At 32.1% G+C, this 26,847-nt stretch overlaps 1 long non-coding RNA gene across 2 annotated transcripts in view; it reads left to right on the top strand.

Annotated features, from left to right (window-relative positions):
* LOC145287747 (uncharacterized) overlaps positions 1–26,847 on the top strand; it is a 119,088-nt gene that overhangs the window by 65,513 nt on the left and 26,728 nt on the right. Inside the window, exon 1 of one of the 2 annotated variants that reach the window (XR_013869189.1) lies at positions 7,626–7,778. The exons of the other annotated variant lie outside the window; for it this stretch is intronic. This is a non-coding gene — a long non-coding RNA (uncharacterized LOC145287747). Of the gene's footprint in view, positions 1–7,625; positions 7,779–26,847 lie in introns of those variants that run through there. 2 annotated transcript variants of the gene reach the window in all.

The following is a 26,847-nucleotide window of genomic DNA, read 5'->3' on the forward strand; positions in this document are numbered from 1 at the left end:
GATGACTGTTAAAATATCAGAGAGGACTGTTAAAATATGGGAGATTACTGTTAAAATATCAGAGATGACTGTTAAAATATCAGAGATGCTGTTAAAATATCAGAGATGACTGTTAAAATATCAGAGATGACTGTTAAAATATCAGAGATGCTGTTAAAATATCAGAGATGACTGTTAAAATATCAGAGATGACTGTTAAAATATCAGAGATGCTGTTAAAATATCAGAGATGCTGTTAAAATATCAGAGATGACTGTTAAAACATAGTAGATGACTGTTAAAATATCAGAGATGACTGTTAAAATATCAGAGATGACAGTTACAATATCAGAGATGACTGTTAAAATATCAGAGATGAATGTTAAAATATCAGAGATCCTGTTAAAATATCAGAGATGACTGTTAAAATATCAGAGATGATGTTAAGATATCAGAGATGACTGTTAAAATATAATAGATAACTGTTAAAATATCAGAGATGCTGTTAAAATATTAGAGATGACAGTTAAAATATCTGAGATGACTGTTAAAATATCAGAGATTACTGTTAAAATATTAGACATGCTGTTAAAATATCAGAGATGACTGTTAAAATATAGGAGATGACTGTTAAAATATCAGAGATGATTGTTAAAATATCAGAGATGCTGTTAAAATATCAGAGATGCTGTTAAAATATCAGAGATGACTGTTAAAATATAGGAGATGACTGTTAAAATATCAGAGATGACTGTTAAAATATCAGAGATGACTGTTAAAATATCAGAGATGCTGTTAAAATATCAGAGATTATGTTAAAATATCAGAAATGACTGTTAAAATATCAGAGATGCTGTTAAAATATCAGAGATGACTGTTAAAATATCAGAGATTCTGTTAAAATATCAGAGATGACTGTTAAAATATCAGAGATGACTGTTAAAATATCAGAGATGCTGCTAAATATCAGAGATGCTGTTAAAATATCAGAGATGCTGTTAAAATATCAGAGATGACTGTTAAAATATAGGAGATGACTGTTAAAATATCAGAGATGACTGTTAAAATATCAGAGATGAGTGTTAAAATATCAGAGATGCTGCTAAAATATCAGAGATGACTGTTAAAATATAGGAGATGACTGTTAAAATATCAGAGATGCTGTTAAAATATCAGAGATGACTTTTAAAATATCAGAGATAACTGTTAAAATATCAGACATGTTGTTAAAATATCAGAGATGCTGTTAAAATATCAGAGATGACTGTTAAAATATCAGAGATGCTGTAAAAATATCAGAGATTACTGTTAAAATATCAGAGAGGACTGTTAAAATATCAGAGATGCTGTTAAAATATCAGAGATGCTGTTAAAATATCAGAGATGACTGTTAAAATATAGGAGATTACTGTTAAAATATCAGAGAGGACTGTTAAAATATGGGAGATTACTGTTAAAATATCAGAGATGACTGTTAAAAAAACAGAGATGACTGTTAAAATATCAGAGATGACTGTTAAAATATCAGAGATGCTGTTAAATATCAGAGATGACTGTTAAAATATCAGAGATGACTGTTAAAATATCAGAGATGCTGTTAAAATATCAGAGATGACTGTTAAAATATCAGAGATGACTGTTAAAATATCAGAGATGCTGTTAAAATATCAGAGATGCTGTTAGAATATCAGAGATGACTGTTAAAACATAGTAGATGACTGTTAAAATATAAGAGATGACTGTTAAAATATCAGAGATGACAGTTACAATATCAGAGATGACTGTTAAAATATCAGAGATGAATGTTAAAATATCAGAGATCCTGTTAAAATATCAGAGATGACTGTTAAAATATCAGAGATGATGTTAAGATATCAGAGATGACTGTTAAAATATCAGAGATGACTGTTAAAATATCAGAGATGCTGTTAAAATATTAGAGATGACAGTTAAAATATCTGAGATGACTGTTAAAATATCAGAGATTACTGTTAAAATATTAGACATGCTGTTAAAATATCAGAGATGACTGTTAAAATATAGGAGATGACTGTTAAAATATCAGAGATGATTGTTAAAATATCAGAGATGCATTTAAAATATCAGAGATTCTGTTAAAATATCAGAGATGACTGTTAAAATATCAGAGATGACTGTTAAAATATCAGAGATGCTGTTAAAATATCAGAGATGCTGTTAAAATATCAAAGATTACTGTTAAAATATAGGAGATGACTGTTAAAATATCAGAGATGACTGTTAAAATATAGGAGATGACTGTTAAAATATCAGAGATGACTGTTAAAATATCAGAGATGACTGTTAAAATATCAGAGATGACTGTTAAAATATCAGAGATGCTGTTAAAGTATCAGAGATGACTGTTAAAATATCAGAGATGACTGTTAAAATATCAGAGATGACTGTTTAAATATCAGAGATGACTGTTAAAATATCAGAGATGACTGTTAAAATATCAGAGATGCTGTTAAAATATCAGAGATTACTGTTAAAATATAGGAGATGACTGTTAAAATATCAGAGATTACTGTTAAAATATCAGAGAGGACTGTAAAAATATCAGAGATGCTGCTAAAATATCAGAGATGCTGTTAAAATATCAGAGATGACTGTGGAAATATCAGAGATGACTGTTAAAATATCAGAGATGACTGTTAAAATATCAGATGACTGTTAAAATATAGGAGATTACTGTTAAAATATCAGAGATGCTGTTAAAATATCAGAGATGACTGTTTAAATATCAGAGATGCTGTTAAAATATCAGAGATGATGTTAAAATATCAGAGATGATGTTAAAATATCAGAGATGACTGTTAAAATATAGGAGATGACTGTTAAAATATCAGAGATGACTGTTAAAATATCAGAGATGACTGTTAAAATATCAGAGATGACTGTTAAAATATCAGAGATGCTGTTAAAATATCAGAGATGCTGTTAAAATATCAGAGATGACTATTAAAATATAGGAGATGACTGTTAAAATATCAGAGATGCTGTTAAAATATCAGAGATGACTGTTAAAATATCAGAGATGACTGTTAAAATATCAGAGATGATGTTAAAATATCAGAGATGATGTTAAAATATCAGAGATGACTGTTAAAATATAGGAGATGACTGTTAAAATATCAGAGATGCTGTTAAAATATCAGAGATGACTGTTAAAATATCAGAGATGACTGTTAAAATATCAGAGATGACTGTTAAAATATCAGAGATGCTGTTAAAATATCAGAGATGACTATTAAAATATAGGAGATGACTGTTAAAATATCAGAGATGCTGTTAAAATATCAGAGATTACTGTTAAAATATCAGAGATGTTGTTAAAATATCAGAGATGACTGTTAAAATATCAGATGACTGTGAAAATATAGGAGATTACTGTTAAAATATCAGAGATGCTGTTAAAATATCAGAGATGACTGTTAAAATATCAGAGATGACTGTTAAAATATCAGAGATGACTGTTAAAATATCAGAGAATACTGTTAAAATATCAGAGATGCTGTTAAAATATCAGAGATGACTGTTAAAATATCAGAGATGCTGTTAAAATATCAGAGATTACTGTAAAAATATCAGAGATGACTGTTTAAATATCAGAGATGCTGTTAAAATATCAGAGATGACTGTTAAAATATCAGAGATGACTGTTACAATATCAGAGATGATGTTAAAATATCAGAGATGACTGTTAAAATATCAGAGATGACTGTTAAAATATCAGAGATGACTGTTAAAATATCAGAGATGACTGTAAAAATATCAGAGATGACTGTTAAAATATCAGAGATGCTGTTAAAATATCAGAGATGCTGTTAAAATATCAGAGATGCTGTTAAAATATCAGAGATGACTGTTAAAATATAGGAGATGACTGTTAAAATATCAGAGATGCTGTTAAAATATCAGAGATGACTGTGAAAATATCAGAGATGACTGTTAAAATATCAGAGATGACTGTTTAAATATCAGAGATGCTGTTAAAATATCAGAGATTCTGTTAGAATATCAGAGATGACTGTTAAAATATAGGAGATGACTGTTAAAATATCAGAGATGCTGTTAAAATATCAGAGATGACTGTTAAAATATCAGAGATGACTGTTAAAATATCAGATGACTGTTAAAATATAGGAGATGACTGTTAAAATATCAGAGATGCTGTTAAAATATCAGAGATGCTGTTAAAATATCAGAGATGACTGTTAAAATATCAGAGATGCTGTTAAAATATCAGAGATGACTGTTAAAATATCAGAGATGCTGTTAAAATATCAGAGATTACTGTTAAAATATCAGAGATGACTGTTAAAATATCAGAGATGTTGTTAAAATATCAGAGATGCTGATAAAATATAAGAGATGACTGTTAAAATATCAGAGATGATGTTAAAATATCAGAGATGATGTTAAAATATCAGAGATGACTGTTAAAATATCAGAGATGACTGTTAAAATATCAGAGATCACTGTTAAAATATCAGAGATGACTGTTAAAATATCAGAGATGATTGTTAAAATATCAGAGATGCTGTTAAAATATCAGAGATGCTGGTAAAATATCAGAGATGACTGTTAAAATATAGGAGATGACTGTTAAAATATCAGAGATGACTGTTAAAATATCAGAGATGACTGTTAAAATATCAGAGATGACTGTTTAAATATCAGAGATGCTGTTAAAATATCAGAGATGATGTTAAAATATCAGATATTGCTGTTAAAATATAGGAGATGCCTGTTAAAATATCAGAGATGCTGTTAAAATATCAGAGATGATGTTAAAATATCAAAGATGACTGTTAAAATATCAGAGATGACTGTTAAAATATCAGATGACTGTTAAAATATAGGAGATTACTGTTAAAATATCAGAGATGCTGTTAAAATATCAGAGATGACTGTTAAAATATCAGAGATTACTGTTAAAATATCATAGATGCTGTTAAAATATCAGAGATGCTGATAAAATATCAGAGATGACTGTTAAAATATCAGAGATGATGTTAAAATATCAGAGATGATGTTAAAATATCAGAGATGACTGTTAAAATATCAGAGATGACTGTTAAAATATCAGAGATGACTGTTAAAATATCAGAGATGACTGTTAAAATATCAGAGATGACTGTTAAAATATCAGACATGCTGTTAAAATATCAGAGATGCTGGTAAAATATCAGAGATGACTGTTAAAATATAGGAGATGACTGTTAAAATATCAGAGATGACTGTTAAAATATCAGAGATGCTGTTAAAATATCAGAGATGGTGTTAAAATATCAGAGATGACTGTTAAAATATCAGAGATGACTGTTAAAATATCAGAGATGCTGTTAAAATATCAGAGATGACTGTTAAAATATCAGAGATGAGTGTTAAAATATCAGAGATGCTGTTAAAATATCAGAGATGACTGTTAAAATATCAGAGATGAGTGTTAAAATATCAGAGATGCTGTTAAAATATCAGAGATGACTGTTAAAATATCAGAGATGACTGTTAAAATATCAGAGATGCTGTTAAAATATCAGAGATGCTGTTAAAATATCAGAGATGACTGTTAAAATATAGGAGATGACTGTTAAAATATCAGAGATGCTGTTAAAATATCAGAGATGACTGTTAAAATATCAGAGATGCTGTTAAAATATCAGAGATGCTGTTAAAATATCAGAGATGACTGTTAAAATATAGGAGATGACTGTTAAAATATCAGAGATGCTGTTAAAATATCAAAGATGCTGTTAAAATATCAGAGATGACTGTTAAAATATCAGAGATGACTGTTAAAATATCAGAGATGCTGTTAAAATATCAGAGATGACTGTTAAAATATCAGAGATGCTGTTAAAATATCAGAGATGCTGTTAAAATATCAGAGATGACTGTTAAAATATAGGAGATGACTGTTAAAATATCAGAGATGCTGTTAAAATATCAAAGATGCTGTTAAAATATCAGAGATGACTGTTTAAATATCAGAGATGCTGTTAAAATATCAGAGATGCTGTTAAAATATCAGAGATGCTGTTAAAATATCAGAGATGACTGTTAAGATATCAGAGATGCTGTTAAAATATTTACAAATTATCAATTTTTATATATATATATATATATATATATATATGTAGGTATATATATATATATATATATATATATATATATATATATATATATATATCTGTATATAGGAACAAATGGTTAATAAAACATGTTAAAAGACATCTTGAAAAAGAGTTAAAAACATATTTAATTTTAAAAAAGGAAGCACAAGATAAGTAGATAGTCCTTAATCCGCGGAGTTTCGAAGAAATACTCTCCTTCTCAGGGCAGGAATTAGCAAAATGCAGGATCGGATGTTGCATATAAAAGTATTTAATGAAACTACAAGTAAGTCACAGATCTTACTTGGTTAAAAAAAGGGTGAGGTAAGGGGAACAGGATGCAAAAGAAAAATGATAAAAAGACATATGATAAAAAGAAATATATATATATATATATATATATATATATATATATATATATATATATATATATATATATATATATATCTTGTATATTGAGCAATTTTTATTTAGATGGTATTGTCCTTATAGAATATTACTGCCAATAATATTTTGTAAGACCTATAATCACAGGTTTCCATACCAGTTGATTTTTTTGGCTAACTTTATTCTGAAGCATATATATATATATATATATATATATATATATATATATATATATATATATATATAGAGAGAGAGAGAGAGAGAGAGAGAGAGAGAGAGAGAGAGAGAGAAAGAGATAGAGAGATAGATAGATAGAGAGAGAGAGAGAGAAAGAGAGAGAGAGAGAGAGAGAGAGAGAGAGAGAGAGAGAGAGAGAGAGAGAGAGAGAGAGAGAAAGAAATAATTGACAGTGGTTGGAGCTAGTCATTTATTTAGGAACAGAGAAAGAAAGAGAGATAGATAGAAAGATAGAGATAGATAGATAGATAGATAGATAGAGAGAGAGAGAGGGAGAGAGAGAGAGAGAGAGGGGGGGGGGAGAGCGAGAGTTGAAATAATTGACAAACTCCTATACAGAGGAACCTAAGATACCCAACATTCAAGTTCTCCCCTGGATATACATGTACTGCCACTAGTTTAAAACACAGGTTTTATCAAGGGGAGATAACAAAATACGCAATTTTCGCTAACTGTTTTCAAAAACTGTTTTCAATAATAATTGGTTTTCGACCTTATCGTTTTGCCTAAGTTTTGGATATTTTACTTACTGCGACGTGACAATTAAGTGGATGCCATTCAATATTTCGATTTTTATTAATAAAAGCAGTTTTTGAAGACCATTAGCGAAAATTGAGTTTTTAGTTACCTCCCCTAGATAAAACCGGCAATTCAAACTAGCGCCCATGCTCCATTTTAAACCATGTAATTATAATTCTCTGTTGTGGAATTCTTCTCCAAAGCTCCATCTATGGATGCATCTGACTCTTATATGGATAAACGATTGCGTTTATGGAACAGTAAGATGTTGCAACAATTTTTTCGGTCATCCCAAAAACAAACTGAGTGTAGGGGAATTAGGGAAACAACACCGGTTGTAGATACACCGGTGAATGGCTTCCCTTGGCTTGAAAAAGCAGATAGCTGACGAGGGATTCGAGAAAGCACCTTCTCTAGTACGGTTGGTCAAAACCCATGCGAGAGAAAGCATGTAACCACGGCCACCGAGAGTAAGAAGAAGGCCTGTTAACTGAAAAATGTCTGCAAGCAATGTAGGTAAGATTTATCAGACTGTCAGTACTATATGAGGACCATTTGAAAAAGAGCAATAAAACATTTTTAAAAAGAAAAAGAAACACAGTTCGATTAATACTGAAACTGAACTTTATTCAATATAAAATATAAATATTATCTATGTAAAATTAAGTAATTTTAAAGCAATATACAATTTAATACTGATAAAACTGAATTATGAATTTGGGGACAAGCAATTAAAGAAACATTAAACACAAATATTTTTTGGCCTTCAGAACAAGATTACAGTGTAGTATCTGTTTTGATGCTACACTTTACCTTTTCTGTTCTCAGTCGATGGAGGAGAAATATTTCATGACTGAGATTATTTTTGTTCCTATCCAGAGTGCCCCCTTATTGAGAATCTGGATTTTCCCCACAAGATTATATGTTGGAATATTTAAATACAGAAATTATATTTAAAGTCTTGTTTTTCTGTTCTTCTATGTCCATTTTTTCCCCATATTTTTCATCAAAATGTGTAGCGTATTAGTTTTCTCACAGGCCATCATCAATGATTGCTCACTGGCAGTAACCTGTGGTGTTCCCTGGAGACCAAGTGACAACAAGTCTCCCTAGATTTCCAGTGTTGTCCACCTTTTACCACTTGTGCAGATGATTGCATGTTATTGCAACAGCCGTTGTTACTGATTTCTCATTGGCATCGGCCATTGGTGTTTCCTGGGGTTTGGGTAACAAAATGCCTCCCCAAGGTACCAGATTTGAACTGCACACTTCCATTGGAGATTTGTTCAGTACTCTCTCACCTCGGTCTTTTCATTCTCCCTGACCCTTCACAACTAGTTGGTGTGGTGTGGCGCCAGTCGATGTCATCTACACCAGTTCTTTTTTTATTATTATTACTATTATTATTATTATGATAATAATAAGGGTGCTTGTGCAGTGTACGCATGTGTATTTTAAATATTATTTCCAAGTTAAATTAAATTTTGGGTTTGTATTGCTGTACACATAGATTCGAAAAAATTGTCAAAAATCAAATATATACCAAATAAATGTTATCAAAGGCAAGATAAGTTACTCTTCTACCTATCTGGAAAGGCTTTTAGTGGTTTTACTCACTTTAAAACGTGTAATCGCTTCGAAAATCATACAAAGTTTATCGATATATTTTAAAAAGAAAAATGTCAACATGTTTGGTAGAAAAGTAACTTAGCTTGCCTTTGATAACATTTATTTCTTATATATTTGTTTTTTTTTTTTGACAACTTTTTCGAATCTGTGTATAGTAAAACAAACCCGTCATGTAAATTATTTCCAGTTAAAATTTTAAAACAAAAAATGTAAGTTTCAAATATATTTCAAAGAAATAAATTATGCCCGGTGCAAAAATGCTTAAAATATTTGAAAATACTCAGTGAAAAGTTTTATTTATTATTAAAAGAACGGACCGAAAAATATATAAAAATTGTTTGTTTTGCAATAAAAAAAAAATAAATAAATAAAATGAAATATTCGACTTTCTCCAATAAAAATAAAAGTTCAAACACGAATTCACTTACGATATTTTGATTAAAATTATCCCAAATGTGCAATTATAATAATTATTATCCGAAAGGAGAATTTTTCTTTTTCTTTAGAACATACATGGACAATCAGTAACACATATTGGTAGCCATATTTTTTTATGTCTGTTAGCATGACCACGTGGTTGAATACCGGAAGCTGTCTATACCTATAACTTAATCAGGAAGTGACGTTACGCTGTCATGTGCATCGGCCTTCTTTCTCGGTAGCCATGATGTAACACACTTATCCTCCATGTTAGATACCAGCCTTACATTGGTGGAACATATCCATCCTATCAATGGGCGAGTTATGAACATTTGTATTGCTCTGTTGTGTTTTTGTCCGAATTGCATTTGTTAATGTGTTAATAAATGTTTAGATTTGCACTTGGGTTCCGTCTAATTAGTTATTATTCGTTATGTATGCTTGCTAAGTATTTTGCGTTTCAGATTAATTAATTGGTACTCTTGCATAATTTGACCAGAATTCTCGTGAATTCCCGTCAAACATGGATCGGGCGAGATCGGCAATCATCCATGTCAGCCGAGCGTTGTTCGAATGTTGAAACGCTAACTAGACTTTTTATTTTATTTTAATTTTTTAATTTTATTTTCTGATTAGTTATTTATTATTTATTTATTATTACTTTTTTTGATTGAATTTTTGGGAGTTTGATTTAGCCAATAAAAAAGCGCTATCTAAATGGAAACAGACAACATTCGATTTGGAAGAAAGCGACTAAAAAAAAAAAAAGAAAAGCTGACAAACAAATATATTTTCAAACTCGCCAAACAGAAAAATGACAGACAAGAAAATAAATCTATACATGTTAGAAAAAGAAATGAAAACATCAATGCAGACAATCTCATATTGTCAGGAGAAGAAATTGCTGTCCCCCCAAAATGAGGTGCAAAAACACAAATGTTTACTTAAAAATAGATCGTGTGTAAAGGATGGTTTCTCCTGGAGATGTAGGAATAGACAGTGTCAACAAAAGAACTTGACTGGACAACAAGTCTTGAAAACAAAAAAAAAAACAAGGAAAAAAAAAATACGGTTACAAAAAAGAAAACAAAAAACTTGTACTTACACCTAACAATTATACGGTTAAAAAATCTTTTCTTGGAGAAAAAAAAAACAAACTTTCTGTTGATAAATATTTTGCAAAAAAAAAAAATTAAATACTAAAATGAAATAAACATATTTTCATTTTTCAAGGTTTTTTTTTTTTGACTATTTGTATTTTTTCCGTTTATTTTTTTTATTAGTCTGCGTCTGTTACGACGCTCGGCTGACACCAATAATTTCCGGTCTCGCCCGATCCATGCTTGACGGGAATTCACAAGAATTCGGATCAAATTATGCAAGAGTACGAATTAATTTAATTATGCGATAGTAATAAGACCAACAAAGGGTTAATATGATATAAAATTGTGGATTCAGTAATAAAGAAAAGGGTTGATATGCCGTAAAATTGTGTCTGAAGTAATAAATGAATAAAGTATTCTATTAGTTGAAGTATAGAGATAGAAAAAAAAAACTAAGGAAAGCAAACATTGATTGACTCACATTTAGTATAATAATCAATGCAGTATATTAGAACAGGGAATATTCATTTAAAAATTGTTGAAAGCAATGACAAATCATTTAATACTCAAGCCCAAATTTTACAGCATATCTGTCTAGTTAGTTATCACTAGGACTATAAAAACTTTTCATTGTTTTGACTCTCGAGTATATATCCGATAAAGTTAGACACAGTTAATCAACCAAAAACCACATCACTCTATAATAAAAGCATTTTTTTTTTTTTTTTTTTACACAGTGATCACCACTTATCAAGGCCCGGAAGCCACTCAGGGATAAGGGTTATTGCAAGTACATTACGTTAGTGTGGAGATTTGATGAAGTGTTTACTTAAGGGGGCGGTTCATTAGGAATTTGTTAACGTTGGACTTGAACACATCCAAGTTGTAGTCCGGTGGGAAGCAGGCAGACGGAACAGAGTTCCACAGGCGTGCAGTTCTAAGAAAGAAGCTTTGTTCATGGAATCCGCGTTTTGATTTAGGCACAGATATAGAGTGGGGGAAATTTTTCACAGTGGATTCAGCTAGACGGGTGTTTTTCGTGAAAGATTGGCGAGAGGGGACCAGAGATTGGAGTTCAGACGAGCACCTGCCATGGAAATAACGTTAAAACAAGGATAGGCTCGCAACGTCTCTTCTGTGGGAGAGAGGTTGCAGGGTAGAGAAAAGGGCATCCCCCACTAAGCCACGAAGTCTATTTTGTACTCTGTCAAGGCAGGATAGGCTGTTTTTAGCAGCTCCTACCCAGATATGGCAACAGTATTCCATCCTTGCTTATAATATATCAACAGATACACACTCGAGAGTCAAAACAATAAAAAGAATATGCTGTTGTCCTTGCCCTAGTCATAATATATAATTATTGGTTGTGAAGTATTTTCTGTTTCAGGTTAATTAATTTAACTAGGCGACAGCAATAATCCAACATGGGCATTTTGAACTGTATGTTCTGTTGCGCAGATTTCCTTTATTTTTGTATTGCTGTCACGTCCATCACACGTCTCTTTAATTTTAATTTTTTTTTTCTTGTTAGTTTGGATCGGCCATCGGTGTCACCAGTTTCACTACAAGTTATTATTGGGTGTTACAAGAGAAAAAAAGGCCTGTCCCCTTCTCATGTAAGTAAGAAGCAGACTAGATAAGTGGAAATGATATTGGGAGAAGGCTAGAATCGAACCCTGTAGGCAATCTTGCTTTCCGGGCTGTTGGAAAACTGCTTCTGTGGTACCAGTATTCAAGAATTCTGGCAAAAGAACTGACCCAATAAATTATCGCCCCATTAGCCTCCTCCCACTTTGTGCCAAAATATTTGAGAACTTAATTAACCATGCTCTAGTCCATCACCTTACGGATGCTAAACTTCTGACAGACCAACAATATGGATTTAGACAAGCCCGTTCCACAGCAGACATCCAAACTGTAATCTCTGAACGTATGTACCATTCACTGGACAAAGCGGGAGAGGGCAGAGCGGTAGCTCTATATATATCTAAGGCTTTTGACAGGGTATGGCATGAGGGTCTCCTCAGGAGGATTAGATCAGACAGTATCACTGGTAGAATACTTAACATAATTAAATCCTTCTTAGATAAGAGAAAAATCCAGGTTGTCCTCAACGGTCGTACATCTAAACAATATGATATAAATGCGGGAGTGGCCCAGGGGTCTATCCTTGGACCTCTACTGTTCCTAATATTCATAAATGACCTCCCCGACAAAATTGCCTCTGAGATGGGTATATATGCTGATGACACCACACTCTATAACAGGCACGACAGGAAAACAAATGAACATATATCTAAAGAAATGGCAGAAATACTAGAGGATGACCTCCAATCAGTAGTGGAATGGGGAAAAAATGGATGGTTACGTTCAATGTCACCAAGACTAAACTAGTTTTATTCAATAATTACAAGAAACCTTCTCTACCACCTATAGCAATGGCCAACGACTCTTTATCTGAGAGTTCGTCTTTCAAGCTCCTTGGCCTAATATTCACAGGAAACATGAGCTGGAACAATTACATCGAGGGCATTGCCATGGCCGCTGCAAGGAAGGTGGGCTCTCTCTACCGTGCTAGAAAACTACTGACGCCCGAAAGTATCCTGTACCTCTATAAGGCCACCATTCGCCCATGTATGGAGTATTGCTGTCATATTTGGGCTGGTGCATCGTCTACTAGTCTCTCGCTCCTTGACAGGGTTCAAAAGAGAGTCGCAAACCTGATAGGCCCTAAACTGGCATCAAAGCTTCAGCCTCTGTACCATCGACGAAACGTTGCATCCCTCTGCCTGTTCTACAAGTATTTTAATGGTGGATGCTCTGATGAACTCCAAGCAATTGTGCCCCCACGACGTGAACACTCTCGACAGACCCGACAAGCTGCAAAATCCCACCTCCACACTGTAGAGATCCCTAGATGTAAAAGATCTTTCTACTCCAGTAGTTTCTTCCCCAGAACCGCTAGACTTTGGAATTCCATTCCAGGTCACTGCTTCCCCAACTGTACTGACATGCAGAAGTTCAAGTGCAACGTGAACCAACATCTTGCTGCCCAAATCCCTACATAGTACCCCAGTAGTTGTTTCCCCTGATAGTAGCCCCCTACACCAAAGTGGCAATGTGCCTTGTTTGGGGTGAAAATGTAATTAAAAAAAAAAAGCGGATAATTGAACTCTTAGGAATGCAGTCCATTGTTAATTCTTTTAGAAATAGTTAAATATTATTTATGAAAGAAAAAGAGTCGATTTTCCATTCTTTTAGAAATCTGGATATTAAAAATGTCAGTTAAAAGAATGGACAATGCGAATCAAAATATATTGTTTAAAAAAAGGTTAGATATTAAACAATTAGAATTGAGGATTCTTTGTTTGCCAAAAGTGTGTTGGACGAACATGTGTAGAAAACGTGATATAGTCATAAACAAAAGAGATATCTCGATATATTGAATCTGTGTGTTCGAAGTTAGGAGTTGATGAGACAGAGTCAGTTAGAGAGAATCAGAAGAGATCGAGACGGGAACCCCTTAGAAGCGAAGGGAGGAAAGTAGACCATGTAGCTATCCAAGTTTGAATTCCTGACATCACCAATCAGCCGATTGAATAATAAAAAAACCAACTATGTTTGTAACTGTTTGTCTCGTGTCGTCATTCCTCACAACCGAAAAGGTAAATGTGTTTTATCATCATCTTGTAACGAACTTTGTACAGCCCTTCCAAGTATAATGTGTCCTTCCCACCATCAACAATAATGTATCTCCTCCCCTCCTCTTTGTTAAGAATTGTTGCATCATATCAGGCAGTCCGTATTAATACGAACCCTCCAAGAATTGTCACAGTCGTCGTCATGATATATATAAATATCTTCCCATCAGAAGTGTCATCACCATCCGTTTTACATGTCTCCAATATGAACTCCCATCATCTGTAAATATGTACACCCTATACAACATAGGGTACTTATGCAGAATAAGGACTGTACTATCGTCAGAATTTTCCAGACATAAAATTTTGAAACGTGCCAAACGAAAGTTTTGCAATTTTAATTTGTTTTCAATGAAAAATTAATAATATATTTTTCATTTTTATTTTACTTTTTAAAAGATTACTCTCCATACACATGTTTCGCTGCTTTACAACTCATCAGTGTGTTTGCCTGCATTAGGGTTCGAATCTCGAACAACAGTTCTATAGTCGAGTGTGTACCCGTTACGCTACGGCCCCCTAGGTATAGTACCGTTTTAAAAAAATGAATATATATATATATATATATATATATATATATATATATATATATATTCGAGGCCGATTGAGTAGTCCATTGCGCGACTCAAGCCCTCTCTCTCTGCAGACAGAAGCGGTGCGTTGATACACTGGACCTTTCGGGTGACTTGTAGAGGAATACTATAGTTAGATATGTATGCTTATACATGTATATGTATAAATTTTCTACTCCCTCTCTTATGTATATGTAAGATATAGAAATCCTTCCCCTTTTGCTTTTTTCTCTTTTTCTCTCTCTTTTCTTTTTTTCTCTTTTTCGTATATTTATATCATTCCTAACTCGTGTTATTTTACCTTTAAATGATATATATATATATATATATATATATATATATATATATATATATATATATATATATATATATCTGGAGAGAATACATATTTACAATTACCGTAAAATAAATATATAAAAAAATAGTAATTCAATAGTTTAAAATTTATGACGTGAAATGGTTCAATTTCAAATCAAGAACATTTTATTATTACATGTAAGGCAAAGAATACATATAAATTAGTATATCTCCTATTTTGAAGTATATATATATATATGTGTGTGTGTGTGTGTGCGTGTGTGTATGTTTGAGGAAGTCTCGAAATAAAGACGAAACGTTGATGAACACATAACTAGATTTGTTCCTTTTTATTTCTCTTTCTCTCTCTCTCTCTCTCTCTCTCTCTCTCTCTCTCTCTCTGTATGTATTTGTATGTATATATATATATATATATATATATATATGTATATATATATATATAAAATAAAAATTACAATTAAATTTACCAAAATGATCCAAGATGGTAAAATTTAAGTATATTATATATATTAAAGAATTAATATTTATAAAGTAATCTCAACCAGATGTAAAAGCTCGATAAAACCTAATAGGAGACAGAGCTTATAATAAGAGCAAACAGTTAATAAAACATGTTAAAAAACACTTTGAAAAAGAGTTAAAAACATTTAATTTAAAAAGAAAACACTAGATAAGTGGATAGTCCTTAATCCGCGGAGTGTCGAAGAAATACTTTCCTTCTCACCAGAGGGTAAGATTTTAGCAAAATGCGGGATCGGATTTTGCTTGCAAACGTATTTAAGGAAACTGCAAGTAAGTTATAGATCTTACTTGGAATTATATATATATATATATATATATATATATATATATATATATATATATATATATATATATATATATATATGCATGCATGTACACACATATTAGTGATGAGACGATTAAAATATTTTTCCCGATTCCGATACAATTACCGATTCCGATTTTTTTATAAATTTCTAAATATTTAACAATATAGTTGTATTTTTTCTCTGATTACCGTAAAACACACATGTTAAATGTGCAAATATTTTGTAAACGTAAAAATATACTTGTGGGGGAAGATCTATCGATTTTAGCTTCACTCGTGGTTTAAAGTCAATAAACATTTATTTTATCATTATTGCCAGCAATAGAAGATTTTACTTTAAACAAAATAATAATAATTAAAAAAAAAATAAATAAAAAAAATAACCCAAACAAGTAAAAGAATCGTTTTGATTTCGGAAAATCGGTACAATTTTTCCGATATCGATACCGATTCCGATACCCTCAAAAATTCCGATTTTTCCGATTCCCGATTCCGATTTTGATTAATCGTCCCAACACTAATACATATATACACACATATATCACTATCATTGTATTTTGATATTTACAAGTGTTTTATTCCCTTTCTTCTCTAAAAATTACAATCTTCTTGAATCAAGAACCTCTGGTTATTGACCCATTAATCATCGTATTTATTTTTACATCATTCAGATCGATAATCGATCCTCTCCGATCCTTCAAGAAAATCTACACTTGTGTCTACACAGACACACACACACGCACACACACGCACGCACACACACACACACACACACACACACATATATATATATATATAAGGCTATGTTTACACAACGTTCTTGGGTGCATTTCTTTTGTAAGGGATTCATTGTTTCGAAACAAAACAAATTCGATACGCAGTTGTTTCCCCCTTTTTTAAGTTCTTCAAACTTGAACAGCTTCAAAACGTATTGACGAGCCGCCAGTGCATATGTACCTAAGACCCCGATTCTAAGAATGTAATAAATCTTTTTCTCGTTCATAAAAATAGCTGGCGTCGATGTTTGTGTACGCGTGCGTGTGTGTATTATGTTGTGTGTATGTACGCGTCTATTCTATGTGCATTGTGTGTGAAGGTGTCTGTGTGTGTAGTAGTATTGTGTGTATGTATGTGTGTATGTATGTATGTATGTATGTATATTGCGTATGTAAGTGTATGTGTAGGAGTATTGTGTGTATGTATGTATGTGTATTGCGTGTGTAATGTGTGTAGGAGTATTGTGTGTATGTATGTGTATTGCGTTTGTAAGTGTGTATGTTTATGTATATATAGTTGTATGTGTGTATATGTCTATGTGTGTATGTGTACGTGTATGTATGTGTGTGTATGTGTGTGCATGTGTATATGTGCACTGTGTATGCATGTTTGTGTAGGTGTATTGCGTGTGTATGGTTATGTATATGCAGTTGTATGTGTGTATATGTGTGCGTATGTGTGCACGTGTTAGTGTGTATGTATGTGTTTATGTATGTATGTGCACTGTGTGTGTATGTTTATATGTGTGTGAATATGTGCGTACGTGCATTGTGTATGTATGTGTATGTGTAAGTGAATTTTGTGTATGTGTGTACGTGTGTGTATTGTGTGTTTATGCGTGTGTATTGTGTGTGTATGTGTGTGTATATGTATTGCATTTCTATGTGTATTGCATGTGCGTGTGCATGTGTGTACATGTATTGTGTGTACGTGCGTATGTGCACTGTGTGTGTATGTGTGTGGATGTGTATTATGTATGTGCATGCGTATATGTATGCGTGTATGTGTTTGTTGTGTATGCGTGTATGTGTATGTGTGAGCATGTGTATGCGTGTATGTGTATATGTGTGTACTGTATATGTATGTGTGTATGTGTATTTTGTGTATGTATATTTATGTATATGTGCACATGTGTGTATGTACACGTGTGTATCTTTGTGCACGTGTGTTTGTGTATGTGTGTGTGTGTGTGTGCGCTTGTGTGTGTGTATGTGTGTGTGTGCTTGTGTGTGTGTGCGCATGCGCGCCAGGGAACAGTCCGTCGGAAACCAAAGACTGCAAGCAATTTGCCCACTTAACAGTGCAGATATGTGAACGTTTGCTGCTTCTGCATAAATCCTCAAACATGGCTTCATTATTTTTAGAGCACAAATTATATTGCTTCAGTCATCACATACAGAATGACCCTAAAAAAATGCCACCCGTATAATCGTTAATAAAGTCCACAATGCTTTGGTAAATCCAACCATATTTAGTACAAATAAACTTTAGCCCATACCTGTCTTGTCCACCAAGTTTCAGCCATAAATATTCAACAGTCTTTATTTTATTTCCCTTTCTATATCCACACTCCCTCATTCATTCACTCGCATTATTGTTTTCCACAGTTATAGTGCTTTCCTGCGCATGAAGTTATTATTTTATTATTTAGAAACCAATTTTAGTTAAATATAGAATGCTCCCCCCTCCCCTCTAAAAAAAAATCTGCCAAGCATGGAATCGTAAATAATCCTTGCTGCAATTCACCCATATTGGGGGGGGGGGGCTCCAGACATGTCGTAAAGCCACTTTATGTAAAAAGCTAACAAGGACAAAAGCTGATAATTGCAAAGATATGAGCTGCCTATTAGTATTAGTCTTGAACATACCAAGGTTATAGGCAGGAGGAAAACAGTCAGCAGAACGAGAGTTTCACAAGATTGCAATTCTTGAAATGAAGCTACTGGAATAGGAAGCTGTGTTAGGATAAGGTATTAAACCAGTGAATTGATGAAGACCACTAGACAAAGGAATCAAACGAGCTAGAACAAAGGAAGTAAATATTCTCAATAATTATAAATCTTTATTTTTTATGGAAATCGCCGCAGACAATGCATGAAGCCACCTGATGTACAAAAAACTAACAAGAATGAAAGATGATATATTGTAAAGACAGGAGATGCCTATTGACCTTGGTCTTGAAAATTTCAATTTTATAATATATATATATATATATATATATATATATATATATATATATATATATTAGCATTTCAGCCCGGCGTTGCCCGGGTGTTTGGAGGTGTATGTTTAACATAAAAAAAGCGGTCAATTTTTGAAACTTTGAACCCTATTATGACCCCTTAACATTTATTGTTTTGGGCTTAAATCAAGTTAAGTTAAATCCATGTCCAAGGAACTTATATCTAAAATGCAAGTGTTTAGATCCAAAATTGTCGGAGGAGTTTGGTAGAGTTCTCAGAAGTCAAATCGTTGAACTTTGACCCTTAATCGCAAAATTTCTGTCCGAAAACCGATCACATCGATTTTCCCAAATCTCAGTACCCTGTATATCAAATTTCGAGTCTGTAGACTAAAAATTGACAGAGTTATTGCGTGGGGAAATGTACACACACACACACACACACACGCACACATACACACAGACACACAGACACGTAAACTTTTATATATATATATATATATATATATATATATATATATATATATATATATATATATAAGATTGTCGATATATTTAGTTTTTTATTAGCGATTCTGTGGTATTTTTTATTTTCGCTTCCTCAACGCTTTTTAAAGGAGAAGTTATCTGCCCTTTGTTTAAATTTTAGTCGCCCCACATTTTGGGACATATTATTTGTAATTATTAATTTTTTATTTAAATATTTTTTAATAAAAAATACCACAAAATCACTCATAAAAAATAAATCACCAATCTTGCATTTAAAAAAGCAATAAAAATCATGCAGGAAAATTGACACGGTCCCGTGGTTTTGTAGTAAAACACCAGCCTACTTTTCGAGCTGTGACGAGTTCGATCCTTGTCAACATTTTTATCCTACTAAAGAAAAGTGATACTTTGAAACATGCATGTCTATGGATGACTTAATTTTATGCACGTAAAAATATTTAAATAAATATTTATATAATAAATTTTTATATATATATATATATATATATATATATATATATAGTAGTAAGTTATAAAAATATATATGGCAATTAAGCTACACAGAATATTCCGCGTTTCATTCTTGTGAGAATTCGTCAGGCTTATGCAAAGAGTTGTGATTACCTCGTATTTTGATATATGCACCCGCTATTGAATTTTTAGTTAGCCAATCAGTTTCCTAGTTTCCACCACGCCCATCCTAATCAGCCAATGGGCGGGCATTTTCAGGACAAAGGTACAGTTGACCTTGGCTTCACCCCTTTCATTGTGTGTGCTTTTCATGGGGAGAGTAGATATCTAAGTAAGTTGACCTATTTTTAACCTAGGTGTAGTTATCTTTTCTTCATTTAATTTTCCTTTTTTTCCCCATTCATATGGATATATTTTATTGAATGTTAGCTTCTTTCCGGACATATTTATTTGGTAGAAGAAAAATTGCAGAGTGGAGACGTTTTATCTTACGGAATATTCATACGTATTTAATAACATATTTACTAGATTCACCTACTATCGAGGTCCTGGATATGACCTTAAACTATATCCAGTGATGAGGCTCCAGCCTGCGGGCTTTGGGGAGTGTGGAGCCACCCTTTAATTACCATTGCTCCCAGGTCCACTCTGACCCGGAGTGGTAGTATCTGTTAGGGTCCTAACTATGGGTTGAATAGAAACCGACTTGAAAAACAAAATATATTCTATTTAAAAAAATTTCTTCAAAATCTTTGGATTCGGCATTAAATAACCTGAAAAGGGTTGATATGCCGTAAAACAAAAACAACCAACCAACCAACCAACCTACTATCGACCACTTCAATTCATATTCAGTTTTATTTTTACTTAGTTCCTTAACCCAATCCACTAAAACAATTGTGTTATTTTCTTATTTTATTTCCAACTTATCTTTATTTTTATTATTTATTATTATCACAATTCATATTGGATTCCCATTTTAATGATGCTATATGGTTTTGGAATCTGTCCTTAAATTGACATTCGGTTGCACCTAGGTATACCCTTTTACTATTACTCGCCTTGACTTCACATTTGTAGGCAATATCCTATATGAAGCACTTACCTTTCAGTGGACATTCATTAGGGATTCTGCAGTTACATTTTTTCTCCATATTTAATTCACTTGATTCAGTTTCTCTGTTATTCCTTATTTTATTAATTTTTCTGTTATTCGAGCTTATTATTGTCTTAGATAAATTTGTTTTGGCTGAGAGTCAAAGCTTGTGTTTTTATTTATTTTTTTCCTTAATTTATTAGCAGGGGTAACATTTTTATCTATTATTTTTAAAAATTCTTTAGAAATATTGTTTTGTATATGTACACTAAAAGGTGGATTAAACCAAACTTGTCTTTTACGCCTATTTTTCTTATTCATAGTAGCATATTTAGTATTATAAATCTGTTTCTCATTATTAATGTTATTCTTATTATATTTCTTTATTTTTTACCTTACTTTTTTCTTTTTTATCATGTTATGTGATATTGTGTAATTAATCTTATCTTTCTTACCAACATCGTTAATGCATTTAATGTTACCATGATACCTTGACCAAGTTAATGTTTCATTATAGTAATCTTTATTTTTATTAAATATATAGTCTTATTTTGTGATATCCTAGATATTATTTATGATATATTGGGGATAGTTTTTTTTTTTCATACTTTTAAGATGGTTTGATTTATAATCTATATAAAATTATTAACTGGGTTAATTACTGAAACTTGGTGGACAAGACAGGTATGGGCTGAAGTTTATTATCATATTCTTTTCATTGTTTTGATTCGAGTATATATCGGACACAGTTAGACACAATTAATCAACCGAGAACCACATCACTCTATATAAAACATAAGATATCAATACCTGAAAATCAAAACAGGGAAAAGAATATGCTGTTGTCATAGCCCTACTGATAACTTCTCTTTCTTGCAACCTCCTTTCCACAGAAAAGACGTTGCTGATCTCTATCATTATTTGCATAGAAAATCCCCGACTGAGCTCTAATCTGTGGTTCCTTGTAAGACATTTAATTAACTCTTTATCCTCTAGTGGCATCTGACCAGTTGTGACTATTTAATAAAAAATAAAGATAGTCACTTGTTAAAGATTAGAAATTTGTTTGCTTTTAAAAGATGGAATTGCAACTTGTAATTGACTGTGACACAAACCTGAAATTTATTCAAAATGATGGCTAACTGTTACAAACCGGACTTGTCACAACCTCGGATGCTTTGTAACACATCACAAGCTGTCACATGTTATGATGATCTGAGCACACTTGTTACTCTCATGGTATCTCGCGTGAACAGCGGGACGGACTAATCGATTGCATTGATATTCATCTCGGTCATTTGCATCGGCAATGAAAAGACATCAACACTTGCCTCATCCGGATTTCTTGACGTAACGCCATTGCTTGTAACACTCGGACATATGGACAATACCGGAATTGAATAAGTAAATTCTTAGTTAAAAACAACATATATATAATTATTACTATAAGTATTTTTAATACCTACAGACACTAGTGTTTCATCCTTTTGGGAATCACCAGTGCAAGAAGTCACAATAACTGTGGATCGAGGGATTCGAACCCAGCCACAAAGCCATCTCTGAGTCCATTAGCAAGGAACATACCTCTCGGCCAGCGTGAACTGCAGCAAGAAGAATTTAGTTGAAATGAACATTTATGAAGCGACAATGTCATTCAAGTAAATCTAGAGTGATCAAGTTATATATATATATATATATATATATATATATATATATATATACACACACGCGTGTACATATATATATATATATATATATATATATATATAATAACTGATCAAGTTATATATATATATATAATAACTGATCAAGTTATTATATATATATATATATAATAACTGATCAAGTTATTATATATATATATATAATAACTGATCAAGTTATTATATATATATATATAATAACTGATCAAGTTATTATATATATATATAATAACTGATCAAGTTATTATATATATATACATATATATATATATATAATAACTGATCAAGTTATTATATATATATATATATATATATATATAATAACTGATCAAGTTATTATATATATACATATATATATATATAACTGATCAAGTTATTATATATATACATATATATATATATAACTGATCAAGTTATTATATATATACATATATATATATAATAACTGATCAAGTTATATATATACATATATATATATATATAATAATAATAACTTGATCACTCTAGATTTACTTCAGTTACATTGTCGCTTCATAAATGTTCATTTCAACTAAATTATATATATATATATATTTATAAAATAAAATAAATAAAAAATTACCTTTCACCAGACTATCCATTCACATGAAATCACTTTTTTCTTCACCCCATTCCCTCTGCTTCACTTTTTATTATCAAGTAAGATCTTTGACTTACTTGTAGTTTCATCAAATACTTTTGCAAGCAAAATCCGATCCCTCATTTTGCTAAATCCTACCCTGTGATGAGAAGGAAAGTATTTCTTCTAAACTCCGCGGATTAAGGACTATCCACTTATTTAATGTTTCCTTTTCAAATTAAATATGTTTTTAACTCTTTTTCAAAGTGTTTTTAACATGTTTTATTAAATATTTGCTGTTATATATATATATTCCGCGTTTCATCCACTCTAGGATTGTTCAGGCTTACTAACTAGCTCTACCTACGTATTGAGCACTGTTGAAGTAAATACTTAAAGTTTAAACATAAATTTATACTTTCGTATATTAATTTTATGTGAGTAAATGAAGTAGTTATATATATATATATATATATATATATATATATATATATATATATATATATATAGATATATATATATAGTAAGTTATGAAAATATATATGGCAATTTAAGTTACACAGAATATACCGCATTTTATCGCGCATTTTTATATACGCTCATGGTATTGAATTTTCTAGATAGTCAATCAGCTTCTTAGTTGTAACTACGCCAATCCTAATCAGCCAATGGTCGGGCACTTACAGGACAAAGGTACATGACAAAATATAAAACTAACACTAATAGATAATAATAATAATAATAATAATAATAATAAACCAATACCCCCCTCCAAAACAACAACAACAACAACAACAACAACAACAACAACAACAACAACAACAACAACAACAACAACAACCCTAATAGAAATAAAATAAAAATACTAATAATGAACAAAATAAATGCAACTGTAGATCTCTCACACGCTGCCCACTTTAAAATAAATGTCCAACCAAAAGAAAACCCGAATAACAAGAAATTTTACATAGATATGACATCCTTAGATTTCAAAACCAGATATTATGACCATAAAAGTACGTTCAATAACAAAAAAAACAAAAACAAAGAATGAAAACCAATGCTAATAACCCAAAGAAAGTGGACGTTTGCCGATAGTCGGATAGAAAATGGTAAGACAAGCAAGTACATGTAGGGACCTAAACGATCCATGTAGATTATGCCTGAGTGAAAAAGTCGCTATCCTATTCATTAAAGAACTCCAACATCTGTTAAACTATAAGAGAGAAATACTGAACAACTGTGTACACAGGATAAACTTTATTCTAGGATAGTGAGACATACTAATATATATATATATATATATATATATATATATATATATATATATATATTAAAGTGAGACATAAATAATTTTAAAATTGACAATGACAATAAAAAATAAATAAATAAAATAAAATAAAATAAAGAAAAATATAATAGACATCTATATAATAAATAATTTTATAAATAAAACTAACATAACATCCGAAATATAAACCAAAACACAAAATGACATATCTAACTACACCTAGGTTGAAAGTAGGCCAGCTTCCTACACACAAGGATATCTACTCTTCTCATAAAACAGAAAGGGAAAGGGTAAACCTGAGCGCAACTGTACCTTTGTCCTGTAGGTGCCCGACCATTGGCTAATTAGGATGGGTGTGATTACAACTAAGAAGCTGATTGGCTAACTAGAAAATTCAATATCATGAGTGTATATAAAAAATGTGCGATAATCACAACTTTTTGCATAAGCCTGACGAATTCTCACGAGGATAAAACTCGGAATATTATGTGTAGCTTAAATTGACATATATATTTTCATAACTTACTACCTAATTCTAGCTATATATTGAGCACTGTTGAAGTAAATACTGAAAACTTATGCATAAAATTATATCTTCTTATATTAATTTATGTGATTCACTTTGGAAGCATGACCTTTAAAGCCAATCAAGGCACAACTAAGCGATGATTTGAGAACGTCTGTTTGTTTAATTATAATGTCTCTTGTACCAAACTTGTTTCCTTGCATGTCCATAGTATAACAGACGGGGAAAAGGAGCTTTAATGTTCAACAGATTACCCGTCGTTCACATCCTCGAGAGATTCAGGTGTCAACACATAAGTAGTTGACTCAGTAGAAAATGATGTCTCGGGGTGTAAAAAAATATGTCAAGTACATTTTTTTCTCGATTTTTATTCTTTCATGGATTATATTAACCCCTACTTTGATGAGAAAATGAAAACAGAGCGTCCCTCTCTCCCCTCAACTAAATTCTACCAGTATCATTTTGGTCGGTACTGTAAAAAAAAAAAAAAGAGGAAAGAAAGGCTAAAATGGCAACACCCAGTTGTTTTTCTGATTACCGGTCTCATGAGCGACGCAAACTATCGCCATTTATATGCAAATGAAACAGGTAAGTAAAAATGAACAGGGGACGAGTTAAAGGGAAGAGAGGCAAAATGGGGAAAAATTGTTATTACATTTGGCAGCAACAACCGTCAAGTGAACTAGATAATAAACGGAAATCGAACACAGTCCCGAACAATTCCGTCTACACACTCCGGCATGATCCCGAACAATTTCGTCCATGCGACCCGACATGATCCCAAACAACTCCATCGATTCAAAACCGAACACCTCCATCGAATCGACACAACACAATCTCAAACAACTCTGTTGATTCAAACCCGAACACCTAGTTAATTTGACAAGACCTGATCCCGAACAACTCCGTCAAAACAGCTCAACACAAAATGTTACCAGAGCAATCTCAGTAGTTACTTTCCGAATGACTTTGGTATTGAGTTTTTATAGCCCTTGGACGAACTCACATGCTCCATGCATGGGCGATTGGTGGCTTTATAATAATGCAGGTTACTGTCGAGTGTGAGTAATCTCTAACACAATAAAAGAAGTCCATCTTTTTGCAGCATCCTTTGCAATGTCTTCATAGGTATGTGTTGTGGCTCAGAACAGTCACTAAGGAATACACAGACACAGAGTTAAAACAAAGTATTTGTATTAAGAACAGAATCAAATCATCAGAGTACAACTTTCGTAGCACTTAACGCCAACTATGAAGTACACACACCACCACCACCGCCGCAAGAGTCAGCACCTCTCGGTCTATTTATACAGTGATGTGACAGCGTTTGGAGCTTGGTTGATAGCGCAGAATTTCTTAGGTGTGAAACTTTTTTTGAACCCTGTCTAAGAGGGAGAGACTAGTGGTTGTTGCTCACATATGGCAATAACTACACTGAAGTAATGTCAGGAAATCTTCAATCCAGATCGACGGCTTGATAGATACAGTTTTCTGAGTGCTTTAATTGTATTCCATTTAATTACGAAAAAAAAAAAAAAAAAAACGACGAAGGAGAGAAAAAAAAACGGAAAGACACAAAGAAAATTCTAAAACAAATGTCAATTTCAGAGACGCCATTTTTTGAATAGCAAATTCATTTCATAGTCATGCAAGTGTTTCGTGTGGTTGATGGCTTAATGTGAGTTGAAGACTTTATGAATGGTTGAGCAGACAGCTCCAGGAATTGGTTCCTATCGAACATCCATCTGCAAGCGTCACGAGTAACGTGATGGCCGATATAGCAGCAAAGATAATTGGAAGCCAGCAGACTTAATGGATGGGTGTGGTCGAAGAAGTCAATCACAACAATTGATTGACTGATCGAATTGGAGGACTGTGCA

The sequence above is a fragment of the Euprymna scolopes genome, chromosome 11, assembly GCF_053919585.1.
Source record: "Euprymna scolopes isolate OS-2025 chromosome 11, ASM5391958v1, whole genome shotgun sequence".
In the NCBI taxonomy this organism is placed as follows: Eukaryota; Metazoa; Mollusca; class Cephalopoda; order Sepiida; family Sepiolidae; genus Euprymna; species Euprymna scolopes.